Source organism: Corvus brachyrhynchos, unplaced genomic scaffold, assembly GCF_000691975.1.
Source record: "Corvus brachyrhynchos isolate BGI_N302 unplaced genomic scaffold, ASM69197v1 scaffold220, whole genome shotgun sequence".
In the NCBI taxonomy this organism is placed as follows: Eukaryota; Metazoa; Chordata; class Aves; order Passeriformes; family Corvidae; genus Corvus; species Corvus brachyrhynchos.
In genome coordinates this window covers 6917416-6928556 of record NW_008236209.1, presented here as the reverse complement: position 1 = coordinate 6928556, position 11141 = coordinate 6917416, and the positions used below count along the sequence as shown (strand labels likewise).

The window sequence follows — 11141 nt, the reverse complement described above, 5'->3', positions numbered from 1 at the left end:
CTGGGTCTGCGCTTCCACAGGGATGGGGGATGCTGGAGCGTGTCCGCCCGAGGGCGGCGAGCCTCCTGCAAGGGCTGGGGAACGAGTCTGATGAGCAGCGGCTGAGGGAGCCGGGGGAGCTCCGGGAGACTCGGGGGGTCCTCATCACTCCCTGTCAGAAGGGTGTAGTGAGGTGGGGCCGGTCTCTTCTGCCGTGTCTGTAGGGAGAGGACCAGAGGAAACGTCCTTAAACGGCGACAGCAAGAGATTCAGATTAGGTATTAGATAGAAGAAATTCACTGTTCGGGTGATCAGGTATTGGAACAGGCTGCCCAGGGAGGTGGTGGAGTCACCGTCCCTGGAGGTGTTTAAGAGGTGTTTGGATCTGGTGCTGAGTGATGTGGTTTAGAATCATGAAATTGTCAAGGTTGGAAGAGACCTCCAAGATTATCAAGTCCAGCCATCCACTCAGCACTGCCACTGCAACCACTACCTTATATCAGCCAGTGCCAGATCCATAAACCTCTTTAATACGCCTTTGGTTTAGTGGTTATGGGGTTGAATATTTTGAATATTCTATGAACATCTGCCAAAGGGGCCGACAGAATTGGCTGCCCCACGGGAGCCATCATGGCTCCCCGTGGGCCAGTGCTGAGGGGAGCTCAGCACCACTGGCCAGCTCCGAGCCGGATGGGCATGGCACAGCTCCGCAGATACCTCAGGGGTAAGTTGTGTCCCCACAACCACTGCAAATGTCATCCCATCACTGCATGGGGGTTGGGACTGGTTGGTCTTTAAGGTCCTTTCCAACCTAAACCAATGTGTTATTAACAATGATGAGTTGCCTTCTGATAGAGAGCTCTCAAGAAGAGATGCTGCTCTAGTTGGTTATCCATAAATTCAGGAATAATCTCTTCTCATTTTGCCTCTCAGTTTACGCTCTGAGAACAGAGAGGGTAAAGTAGCGTCCATGGCCATACTAAAGGGCAGGCTCTTTGGGCCTTGCGCAGGAAACTCCTTTTGCAATCATGAACAGAAAGTTTGCCTGCCAGTGGGCCAAAAAATTATCCCATAAATGTGATGAATGCAGAAAAAGAAGCAGTAAGATGAGGTAGTATTTCAAGAGAATGAAAAAGGAACCTTCTAAATATTCCAAGCAGGGCTCCATTTTAACTTGACTCTTCAGACCACAGACTTGCCCTGTTCTTTGTTTCTTTTTTTTTTGTTACATTGGCTATATGTGTGTGTAGAGAATCCTTTGTCTGTTGTTTCCTCTCAGTGTTAATAGAATGTCAATTATTAGTAGTACTATTTAAAACAAAAGGGCAGCTAAAGGGGAAAAAACCCCTACACATTCAATGCCAAATTTCCTAGGTTTATGTTTATAATGTACGGTAATAGCACCTTGCCACTTAGCAAACTCCATGTCCTTTATACACATCCTGAAATTAAATTTCACCATTCCACTGAGAGACATTCAGATGTTATCCTCATTTTACAGATGAGAAGACTGAGTCATTGAAATCAAAGTCTCTGGTTATGTCATGAACAAAGCAGCACGGCAAAAAAGCCCAGCCCACGTTTCTTGATTCGTTGTTCTGTATCCATGTATTTTTCCATCTTCCTTTAATCACCAACTATCAGAAAATATCACCAAAATGGTTTGTATTGATTCTCAACAGCATGAAGTATAGTAGATGTGGTGTGAAAAAATGGTCAAACTACCTGAAAGAATGTAATTTTTATGTTTTGCAAGCCCCAAAAGTAATGTGTAGTTATGGGGCTGTACTTTCCATATCTGTAATAATAAAATATTCATTAACGTTTTGAGGTGCCTCTGAATTTTTATTAGGTTACAGTTATTTTCCTTAACTTTCCCATTTCTTTAACACACTGTGCAATAAAAGAGGTCAGAGTCTATTTTTACATTTTTGTTCCTCTGAGAAAGATGAGACAACTGGCATGGGAGCAATCACACTGGAGGGGATGCTTGCAAACAGAATGGGCAACTAAAATTCATTTTCAGATAAGATGGCATTTTCTTTTCTTTCCATCTCAACAGACACATATGTGAGTAGTCTCGCTGCTTGCAATTTGACACGCCTGAGATTTCTGCATGTGCAAAACTTCAGAGTAGAAGGTATGAATTACAGGAAGGGAAATAAACCAAGTGTTGCACACTCAGGATGTTTGTGGTGGTGCAGTGGAGGCTGTAAAGTTAAAATAAAAAGGCCAAGCCCATAAAAATACATGAGAGATAAAAGGACTCTTGAGGTAGAAGTGGGGCATTGTCTCTCCCTGCTCTCCATGTATCTACTGCTTGATAAGCATTTCTTTTATCTTTAGGCACACAGGAACTGAGCTAAGAAAATCTAACCCAATGTGGAAAATGTGTTATCTTTTTCTCTGATTAGCAGTTTGGGAATGTTTGAGGTAATGTTGCAGCATTTGCAAATGTAACATCCATCTTATTTCCTTTTAAACCTCATTTCTCAGATTTTCAGTTCAGTCATGTAATTACTGCTTATGCATTTTTGGTGGAACTTCATTAAAATTTTGACCTCGCATGGCTTCTGCAGCACTTGCAATAGCCTTTCAATTTTTTAGCATTTGCAGATTTGATTGCAGTAGCTGATTTATCCTAATCCTTTAGCGACTGTCCTTTTTTCCATGTCCCTGTGGAAAAATGAATAATTTAATTTTACAGTCATTTCTTCTGTCCTTTTAGTTTTCATGTGATAGTTTCTGACAAATCTTTCAAAGCTGTTTCAGGCCGAATCACTGATGGGTGCACATTAACATTGTGAGATCAGAATCGATAGAGCCCTGGCACTGCACGTAGTGTGAGATTCCAGGGGGTTATACTATCCATTTCAGTTTAAGGAATAGTGAAAGTAGTTGGAATAATAGTAGCTGAAATTAGTCAGGTAGAAGCTTGCACTTGTGATGACCCAGATGCAAAAAGAAATGCTCAGAAAATACCTAAGCCACTGATAGATCTGGGGAGGGTGTCAGAGGAAGAAGCACCCACCTATTAATTTATTCCTTACTCTGTTTCCCAAAGTATTCCGTGTTACTCAGTATTAGATGTTGTGCTTGTCTGGACTCAGTCTGAAATCTGGTGTAATGGTTTTTATATTCTAGTTCAAGAAAACTGCCCCCAGATTTTCTGTGAGATTACAGGTCCTAATTCTTTTGGGCATTGAAGCATCTAACAGTAAAATGTTTGTGTGTATTCAACTTTATTTATGTCAGAGTCTTGCTGAGTAAGAGCTAAAACAAGAAACCAGGGAAATTAAATGTATTTGTATATTTATATCCCTGTGTAGGATTTTGAAAAATTATGAACAAGTATTTCCAAATGTTTTAAGTCCAAAAGCCTGTATTGTGACAGATTATAGTGGGTTTCCTGTGGTGAATGTAACTTCTGTGGCTGATGGAAAGAAAATCAGTGGCATGAAAATTACTGTAGCTGCCCAGTCTTCTTTCCAAAGGGGCTTTAACTGCACATTCTTGTTTATTACTCTCTTGATGGGAGAAATACCTGCAAACCTTGGTGTTACACCCTAAGGACCTCATTTCTCAACTCTGGCTCAAGTTCACTTGTATTTATCTGGGTGAATAACTCCTTAGATATGAAGTTATTAGACAATATTGCCTAATAGAAAAGGTACAGAATCCAGCCTTTAGTTTGTCCTTGGCCCAGGATGTTTATTAGTTACCTGGATGACGGAATGGGAAGCATTCCTTTATCATTTGTATGCACTGCTAATATGGTAAGAGTACAAGCATAGAATTCAAAATGATCCTGAAAGTTACAGATATAATCCAGGAGGGTAAATAGGGACTGATGCAAGGTAAAACATTTAGACAAGAACAATTCAGTGCAAAAAGGCACGACAGAGGACAGCTTGCTAAATAGCAGCTAGAGCAGAAAATAATCTGGGATGTCACAAGCTGGGCATGAGTCAACAGTTGCTTGGTGGTGTGAAAAGGGAAGTGCTCAAGAGCAGGGACAAAGGGTGGGCTCTGGCACACACAGCCCCCCTCTGCTCATCAGCAGTGCTGGAGATCAGCAGGATAACTCTCGGGGTGCTGCCTGAGAAGATACAAGCCAGATGGGGAACATCTAGAGGAAGTCAGAAGAAATAATGAGAGGATGAAGGAAGAAAGTTAAGGAATTGGAATTATTTTTTTCAGTCTAAAGAAGAGGTAACTGAAGGGTGATAATCTGTTTGAAGCAGAGAGAATAAAAGATGATTGACATGATTTTAATCAGGGAAGATTATTTGATTTTAAGGAAAACATTATCAGGTAGGGGTAGGGAAGTAATAGTGGGATAGATTGTTGGGGAAGCAGTAAAGCTCCGGCATTGGGGATCTGTGTCTGGGTGAGCGTCAGCCCAGAAAGACAGGTCTGATCAGAGGGACCCCATGACCTCATGTCTCAGCTGTCTGTGTTTCTGTGATTCTAGCACTCCTACTTGTGCATTTTGGGACTATTGGCCGGAACAAGTGTTATTCACTGCAAGGGTTGCAGAACTGCCTTCTAAAATTAGACGAAGTGTTCTAAGCAGTGACAAAAGATAAATGAGTTCAAGGGAAGACATGGTGGTCATGTGGCTGCTTGGTTGGCTGGCAGAAAGGGTTTGACGCTTCAGTGCGTGACACCAATTCTGTATCCAAGATCATCCTTTCTGTATAATAGTTTAGTAAGGGCAGGAGACCAACTTATACAGAAAGGAATTAAGTGAGAAAGAACATGCACATGTAACGTATGGAAACAGATCCACTCCTTTCCTATCTGTCATTCTGTGCCTGCCCACCAGTTCTCACTTCATAGAATTACACCTATGTGTTGTCTTAGAAAAGATATTCCCATACAAATTTTAGTTCTTGCGGGGGTGAAAATAGGGTTAAGTAAGTCTGTTCTCACCATCTCTTGTCTTTTCAGTGTTTATGTATCTACTTATTTATTCTATTATTAAAGCTGATGGCTTTCCATCAAACATAATCTCTCTCTGAGGTTGGCAGTTGCTGTACAGTGTATGTGTATGGGTGTGTCTGGTAAGTTGAGCACACTGAAGACAGTAAACAAATAATAGTAAATGATAAAAGTTAAGCTCTTACGCCAATTCTTGTGAAAGTGGCTGCCTAACAGTGTGTGTCAAAGCTGCATCTGTTCAACCAAACTGAGATGCTCTGTGCTCAAGTTCTCACTGCCTGTGCCATCACTGGCTATTTATTTGTGTTGCCACATGGCCTAGGAGCCTGCAGGAATAATGGCTAAATACAGACCACAGTAGGCTGCTCCCTACCCCAAAGAGCCCAAACCTGGTCCTGGATTTGCTACAGGAGCTGTAGAACAGCTGAATAATTTTAAAAATAATTTCCATACTTGTTTCCCTTCTACCCTGATCTGATTTGGAGCGGTACATTCCCCAAAGGAAAGATTAAGGGGAATCAGCTCAGTCAATTTTCTTAAGGTACGAATCCCATCACACTGAGTCATTGTACAAATTCGGCACTGGCTGTTCAGATTCCAGCATCTCCCTTTGCCTACAGCACAGTCTGGTAATTATTACTGAATCATTTGAAATTATCCAGAATTTTGATGTGATTACTGTCAATGGCACTAGGTAATATGATTTCAATGAGCTAAATATTGATATGGTAATCCTTATCCTTACTTCTAACACCAAACAATTTAATGTTATCACCATGTGCTGATGAGATAATATATTCCAGTAGTGGCTTTTTATTAATATTTTATTGTTCCAAGTGGTGTTCAGATAAAACACCAATGTGAGTTACAGTATTTCATTAGCAGTGCTGTGCATCTGACTGAGAGGACATTTTTTGAAGACTTTTAAATGACTTCTCAAATCTATGTAATGATCTAAAAATCCATCTGATTGATCCCTGCCTAGAAGTGAGCACTTATGGGAAATACGAGAATACAGAATAATTTTTCAGTTGTTTGAGCGTGAAAATATTTCTAAGTAACTTAGTGCTGCTTAGATGTTTTTCTTTGTAACAGCTTGAAGGTCACTGCTTTTGAAAGATCAGTTGTCCAGGAAGTCTCCTTGGACAAAAAAGAAGAACAGTCAGTCATGCAAATTTTATTTTGTGAAGAGCTCCTTGGCAGAGAACAAGAGAGTCCCTGGTAACTGCCTCACTGTCTTTGGAAAAAGCAAGAATAAAGAGCAGGTTGTAGTGATGATCAGGAAGGTTCTTAGCAAGGACAGAAACTTGGTCTGAAGTGTTTGCTTCCCATAGTTATCCCAAGATGTTTGCTTGGGGTTTGAAGAGTGGCTCTGCCTGCAGTGAGAATGAGATTTGTCCGGAATAGTTCCCATTTCCCAAACTCTGTGTAGATCTTTTGCTTCAGACTGCAACCTGCTCTCCCTACATTTCCTGGCAGGCCTGGATTTAATAGCCTTGTTACATTGTCTAGATTCCCTGCAGAGGTTTTGTACAGGCAATGTGCTGCCTTTGGGCAGCCATTCTATTCCAAAGGAAAGTGAACTCGAGCCAAAGAGAACCCTGGAAGTGATGGTTACACTGTCCCATGCACAAAGGAGGAGAGGAAAAAGAAATGGCTTTGCAGCAGTGGCAGCAAAATCCACCAAAAATCTAATATTGATTTTATGAACACACTTGATAGCTGGAGCTAATTTAATCCAAATTTTAACTTTCTGCAGTATTTTGGTATTTACTGACCTGAAAATCCCTCCTTTATCCCAATGCCTTCTAGCTGCTGTTCCAAGCAGCTTGTAAGGGGAGTGGGCCCTAACAAGCTGTGTTTTAGGATGACTTCCTCCAGTTTGCTTTCCCCTCTCCTCTCCTCAGGGTCAAAGATGCTCTTGGTGTGGGATGGATGCTGTTAGAGCTGTGCCATAAAGGCCCATATGTGAGCCTGGCACAGGGAAGTGCTGGCTGCATTCACTGTGCTGAGAAGCTGTGAGTAACCTGGGAGTAACAGCTTGTTAATTCTGCTGCTGAATTTGCCTCTCTCCCATTCAATTATTCAAATCTTACCTAGTTCATTATGGGGTGAAGTCTATGGGTCCTATTCAGCAGCATCAAGAAAAATTTTCAGCTCTTGGATTACTTAATCAATTTTAAAACACCAATTTCATACTGAAATAATGTTTAGGCAAACAGTGAAGTTTCTATCTGTAAGAAAATTTATTTGGAGAAGAGCTTTAGCAGTGTGGTTGTTACTGAACTCTATGGTGTTCCTTCCTTTTTTGGCTTGGAGATTGCTGCCTTGGCAATTCCCACTGGCTCCTTACATGGCTTGGAAAGACCCTGGTCTCACAGACTGCTTCACCATAGACCCTACCTTGTCCTCCCATGAAATGGGCCCTCTGCTCCTGACCAGCTGAATGAACTGAAGTGGGATTCTGCAGGGACAAGCAGGAGGTCCCTGCCACGGTTTGGGACTGTAACACTGTGAAGCTCCTGTATTCCAGCACAGAAAGAGGGCAAGGAGATAAATGACTCCAGTGTTTATTTGTTTTGCCTAAAGAAGGTTCTTTGTAAGCGTATTCCACATGAGGATTCTTCTATCCACGTAAATAGATCCCTTGTGTCTGAATTTAAGTCTCTGTATATTGTTCCTTGTGCAATGGCTTAGAAATACTTTGGAGGCATTATCTGAGAGCTTCTGTGGCTTCTCTCACATATTTCCCCTGCCTCCCTGCTCCTACACATCTATGCACACACAGTGAGAGATGCAGGGTCAGATTCTGATCAGACTTCTGCTCATTTTACACTTAGAAAACTCTCTTTTTGCGCTTTTTTATTTTCTGAGTTTCACCCATAAATCACTTTTGGACCCACTAGGTAGTTCTTTGTAAACACTAGCCCAACAAGAGCTGTGCTACTGAGAACCTCAGACTCCAGAAGGAGTGATAACTGGCCAAATTTGGAGCTGAGAGCCTTAAAACACAAGCACCAGCCCATCTGTGGCCAGTTTCCCTGCCTGGTGGGGTTGTTTTGTGAAGTTGTTACTACAGAATCAAAGCAGTGCCATTTACTCTTGACACTGTGGATTGCATTGCAGGGACAGCCCCACATATCACTTGCATCTGTCATAAGCAGGTTTCCCAGCTGGGTTACTTTCCATTTAAAGCTTTGACTGGTGGCATGGAGCAGGAAGAGAGAGGCCAGATGTTTCTCCTTGACCATTTTCTGATTGTCTCTCCCTCAAAAGTTAACTATTCCGTGGTTCCTTTGGCTTCCTATTTTTATCTAATGTCAGTGTTGGGAAGTCTTCAAGACTAAAATCTAAGAAAGCATTTTCTAGCTTTCCTAGCAGAACACATTTCAAAATGTGGCTGTGAGCTGCAACAGAATTAGGCTTTACACCAGAGAAAAAGGACACATGCTCCACTTATGAAAAAGAAAATTAATTAATCAAAATTACTATTATAAAATGATCCATTTTTTTTAACAGGCAGGTAACAAGAGGTCCCTGCATGGACTGTGTGAGGGTGATTGATGTGAGGCAGTCTATCTGTGTGAGTCCTTTCTGTGGTATCAGGGGTTTTCAGTCAGAGACACAAATCATGCAGATGCTAAAAGTCTGGCAGTGCCGCTCTGCCTGCAGAGCCAATCAGTTATCCAGCCCCTTCAAAGCAATCAGGGATGTGCTCTGCAACTAGGCCCCTGGTACAGCTGTCAGTAATGAGCACTGGCTTGGTTCTTGAACTGTGAGTGTAAAATAATAGGTAAATTCCTCATGATGAGTAAATCGATGCTGTGGGCAGCAACATGAAGGATTGTTGCCCCTCATGAAATCCACTCCATCCAGTCTGTTGCCTTCTAGATCTACATTTATTTGCATCTTTGGCAAGGACACAGATTTCTTCCTTCTAGAAATTTAAGGGCCAAACCAGGAAGACATTTAAATATTTCTGAAATAAACGAAATGTAGTATATCATGTAGGAATCCTTTAGATACATTTTGTAGCAATGCTGGGTGATAAATTACATTATGTCCAGAAGAACCCTCCAGAGGGTAATTCTCTTCCATACCCCTGCACAGTGAACCAGGCACAGCAGCCGCCAACCACCTGAACATTCAGCAAAACAGATTCAGTCAAGCACTGAGCACATGCTCTATGAGCTTTTCAAGGCAAACCCTTCAGTTTTGGTACTCTCCAACCCACGTTCAGCTAACAGAAACCTCTAGGGCTCTTGTTTTCTGGGAGTTAATGGCTTTCAGTATGACTGCTATTAGCACAGGTCACAGCATTGCTAATAGAGTTTCCATTTGTTCCCTTGCCACGACTTCAGCTTCCACATGTGAAGATTTCTGTCTCAAGTCAGCAGTGGTGAGCCCTGAGTGGTTTGAAATCCTGTGGTGAGTGGTCTGGTATGAGTGGCTGGGAGCACAGTTTGATAATACCCATGTGTGCATAAACTGGGCTGCAAACGTGTTGTTGGGGTTGAATGGTTTGTTCAGTGAAGAAGAAAAAAGGAGAGAAGTTTGAAGAGCCCTGGAGAGTCTCCCTTGCCTTACTATGGTGATGCAGCACCTGCTTTGTTATCTGAGATTCCCACCTCCAAGGTGTTTTAGCCCTGGATCAAAGCCAGCGGCTGTCGCAGGAGCCCTTTGAAGCTTGTCCTGCTACAGGAAATGAAAAAAGAAAGGAGCTGCCAGTGCCTCGGCAGGGCTGAGCATGAGGTGCTGGCTTTCCACCAGCAACACTGGTTATTCTTCTTAGTATGACAACAGCCTGGTGCCTGGGCAGGGCTGAGCATGAGGTGCTGGCTTTCCACCAGCAACACTGGTTATTCTTCTTAGTATGACAACAGCCTGCTTGGCCTACCAGGGCTGGAGCCTTACCTTTTCTCAGGCAATTCCCAGGGGCAGGATTTTCAGCCAACCTGCACCCCACTGCTCCAAGGGGGTATAGAGGCTGTGTGAAAAGAAGTTGTGACAAGTCCTGTCATGGCAGAACTTCAGCTGTACAAATTCGGCTGGTGAGTGGGTGGGGGAGTGGATGGGGGGGGGGGAGTTTCCATTTGAAGTTTCATTTAATACTGACATTTGCCAGTTATTATTGTACAGTGGCATCTGAGCAAATTCGAATATTTTGCCATTCCACACCTGAAAAAATAACTACTGTAGTTCAGACCTTAGGGTAGTAAGTGTTGGCTGCTACCTACTTTTCAGTGGTAGTTCCTTATCTGCGTAAAGGCAGTACCATGAACCTCAATTAGTTAGTGCTTATACAGTGCTTTGAAAGTATAAGACACTATCTACCTTTTAAGTATTATAATGTTTCTGTAACATATTCTAACAAGTACATGCTTCAGTACACAGCTGCACACTCAGCGGTAGGCCAGAAATACTTCCTAAGGGAAATAATCTGGGAGTTTCTGCCCCCATGGCACAAGGAAATCAAGAAAAATCTTACCAGTTTTAAGTTTATAGCATGTGTACCTTCAGAGCATGGATAGCCCAGCTAAGAAAAACAGAGTACAAATAGCTGCCAAATAAAACAATATTTGGTGTAGTGCAAAACCTCTGCACAATCCGATCACAATGTGAGCAGGGCTGGAGGCAGATGGAGAAGGTATAGCATCATTGATTTCCAGTTATTTCCTCCAATGTCCAGCCCAGGAGCTCCTAGTTGCTAGGAGTGTGCTGTGCAGTGCTATAGATGTTCTTTTATTTTGATGCATTGGAGACAAGGATGAATCTGACTTCCTCATTTTGCTCTTCAGCCAATGCTGCCAGCGGTGAATTAAATGCCTTGCTAAATTAACAAGTCATAACGTTTTTGCGCTCGGGCCAGGGAGCTGTCGCTCTGTGCTTTGCACGCAAGCATGGCAGATATGTTATCCTGGGGATAGAGTGACAGCTCCAAAGGCTGCAGTGAAACACAATCTGGATCGGACACAGGGCAGCCAGTTGGGCCATCTGCGGGAAGGAGCACCCAAAAAGGTAACTGGCTCAGGTGGGTAATCCCCAGCAGCCTCAAAAACTCAAAGCACCCAGCATGGTTGGCTATGGGAGCTTACATCTGGCAAATTTGAGAGTTGTGACTGTGGCACTGACGTTTTACAGTGATGGGAAGTGGTTAGGAATATGGATATTTAGTTTCTGTGGTTTGTCCACTTTAGTCCTGGGTCTTTTCCTTGGTC

At 42.7% G+C, this 11141-nt stretch overlaps 1 long non-coding RNA gene across 1 annotated transcript; it reads left to right on the top strand.

Moving 5' to 3' along the window:
- The first annotated feature begins 6 nt into the window (after window positions 1-6).
- LOC108448544 lies at window positions 7-1807 on the top strand. The gene is made up of 2 exons (XR_001864445.1): window positions 7-703; window positions 1481-1807. It is a non-coding gene; the product is annotated as an uncharacterized LOC108448544 (long non-coding RNA).
- The last annotated feature ends 9334 nt before the right edge of the window (window positions 1808-11141 follow it).